The following is a 3119-nucleotide window of genomic DNA, read 5'->3' as shown; positions in this document are numbered from 1 at the left end:
CGAACCCCTTTCCCTAGCTTCTCGTGGGAACAGCAATGACAACACCAAACATAGTTGTAGTAAGTGCGGTTTAAAACAACAGAACGCGCAGGGCTCCCGACATTGGGTCGGCCAACAATGCCAACCAATCTAGAGCTGGGGGAGCCAATGAAAATGGATTCAATGTGATGGATCGGCAGGATCTCGCAACCTTTGGGTGGACGGAACGACTGAATCACGACTTGCTAGAGTGCTACGATGCGAGTGTGGCCCCTGAACGGGGTTACATAACACGGCTGCATGCTCTGTGGTGCGAGAAACACCCGGAGCTGTCGCACTTTTCGCAGCAACGTCTGCAAAACCATGCTGAACTACTCCGTAAAAAGGGCTATGTAAGCGGAACGCCTACTCTACCACAGCTAGAACAAGCCGGCAACAGAGAAAGAGAGGCGACACTAAGATCAACCGCGGGCAGGCATCCAATAGATGAAGAGCGATGCTTTACGACCCGGAGAAACATCAACACCAAGGTTTCTCTCAAGCCTAAAGATCTAGCTGAAATGGATGAGGAGCTTCGTGGACATTTTTCCGGTGAATTTGTCCTCTGGGCTATCAATTATTGTGTGCATAATGCAGCGAGAGCTTTGGCCGATGCGAACCGCAAAACAAAACCAACGGCTGATCATAATACCAATAGACGAATGCATGAACTTGCCATAAAGATAGGCTGGGCAAGACAGTACGCGTCCCGCATTCAATGTGTGATTGACTACATCACATCTGGCAGAAATTTTACCGCCAAGGTTCGAAAGTTCGCGCGCGAACTCCGGACCCGTTATCACACACTTAACAAGTCAAAGCTGCTGACCATCAGACAGCAGCTACGAAGTTCAGCATAGACTGGACGATGACTCAGAAAATATAAAGAGCTTCAAGGAGTTATGTGTTGCCCTCATAACAGCTGATAAAGAATGCCCACCCATCACTACCGAGGAGGTGAAAAAAGTGTTACGAGGGATGAAGAACTATTCCGCACCGGGACCAGATGGTATCAAAACCTTCTGGTGGAAAATGTTTTCTGCAACCCATCAGCATTTGGCCCGTATTTTCACTTCATATTTGAAGTCGGAAGAGCCGATTCCAGAGTGGTTGGTGGAAGGGCGCACAACACTTCTGCCGAAAATAGGCAAATTAGCTGACCCAAAGAACTACAGGCCAATAACTTGTCTGAACACGCTTTATAAAATATTCACAGCTATCCTAAATAAAAGGATTGTTCGGGCAATTGAACCTGTGTGGCAAGAAATGTATGAACAACGAGGCTCAAAAAAAGGCGTAGATGGATGTCGGGAGAACCTGCTCATCGATAGATGTGTCTGCAAAGATGCAGCATTCTACCAGCGTGACCTATCGATGGCCTGGATTGATTATCGGAAAGCTTTCGATTCGACATCCCCTGCAGATCGAAAGTACAAGGTCACTCATGTATGTTACATGGACGATCTTAAGATCTATGCTAAAAACAGAGAGCAACTGCATCTAGCTCTGGGGATTGTGGAACGATATACTAAGAAAATTGGAATGGAATTTGGGTTAGACAAATACGCCATGGTTTATTTGAAGCGAGGAAAACTTAATGGCATCCCTGAAGATCCTGAGCTCGTTGATAGAAGCGCCATACGACACCTTTGCGCTGGAGAGACTTATGCATACCTGGGCATGCGACAAAGCCGCATTCAGGATGTGACTTCTATAAAAGATACTCTCCGAAGCAGATGCAAACGTCTCATCCGACAGATTTGATCTTCCGAACTGTCGGCGAGGAACAAAGTATCTGCAACGAACATGCTTGCTGTCCCGGTACTACTCTATTCATTTGGAGTAGTTCCGTGGACGAAGTACGAGCTCAGATCTCTTGATATCGGGACAAGAAAGGTTATGCACATGAACTAAAGCATGCATCTTAAGTCTACCGTTCCGCGACTGTACATCTCACACCATCAAGGGGGTCGCGGAATATTGAGTCTTGAATGTCTTCACAACAGGATTGTGCTGGGTACAGCACATATAGTTGCGAATGGAAGAGACCCTCTGCTTAAAATGGGCAGGAATCACGAAGAATTCCGTATTATTATATATAATTCAGTATTAGGGGTGAGCAAAATGCATCAAATCTTATCTATCTCGAGTGCTCACTCCTGAAAACCCGGATTAAGAAAGCACAAGAGAAAAACTTTTGTGAACAGCTCCTCGATACGAGGATGCACGGTATCTTCCACAGAAATGTGAAGGATCAGTCAATGTCTTGTGAGCTGACGTTTGCTTTACTTAAATCGCCCGGATTGAAGTCTGGTACGGAGGGTTTCATTTTTGCATGCCAAGACGGTGTCATTTCCACCTTAACATACCGTCGCCACATTTTGAGCCAAGACATTCCCGATGATAGCCGCAGGACGTGCCATGCACACCCCGAGCATTTAGCTCACATACTATCTAGTTGTCCAACTCACGCGGGAACGACCTAGATTCAAAGGCACAATGCGGCACTAAGAGTGCTTTATTACCATCTCTGTCACTCCTACGGCATTAACCTTAATATCGCTCCTATAAATGCTCCTAGGGAAATTGAGTCAATTGTCGAGAATGGGAAGTGCCGCATATACTGGAACTTTATATTCTCGACAATTGTTTCTGTTGCTCACTCGAGGCCTGACATGGTTCCTCTTGACTTCGAGAAGCGAACCATGTTTGTTATCGAATTTTCGGCACCACCTGACAAAAACATCATAACCAAGGAGAATGAAAAGAAAGAGAGATATCGAGACCTTATAAGGGAGTTGCAACGATTGTACCCGGAATATTCTGTTAAATTGATCGTACTTATCATTGGCGCTCTTGGAGGGGCCAAGCTTTCACTTGCTAATGGCCTAAAAAGCATCCCTGCGTGTCAACAATATGCTAGAACACTTGCGGGAAAAATGCAGAAGGCGGTTGTCCTGGGGTCGCTCCGTGTTCTTAGGGTGCACGAGGCTTTCGCTGGATCGTCTTATTGATTCCTTTACAGACTGTAACCACCTATCTCACGGTCGAGAGACGTGGTTGTGGCTGAAATTTTACCGCGATTTCGCTGGAAGCGGGTG

The sequence above is a fragment of the Belonocnema kinseyi genome, chromosome 1 (genome assembly GCF_010883055.1).
Source record: "Belonocnema kinseyi isolate 2016_QV_RU_SX_M_011 chromosome 1, B_treatae_v1, whole genome shotgun sequence".
NCBI lineage: Eukaryota > Metazoa > Arthropoda > Insecta > Hymenoptera > Cynipidae > Belonocnema > Belonocnema kinseyi.
The sequence above is the reverse complement of the archived record's forward strand: the minus strand, read 5'-3'. Positions refer to the sequence as shown.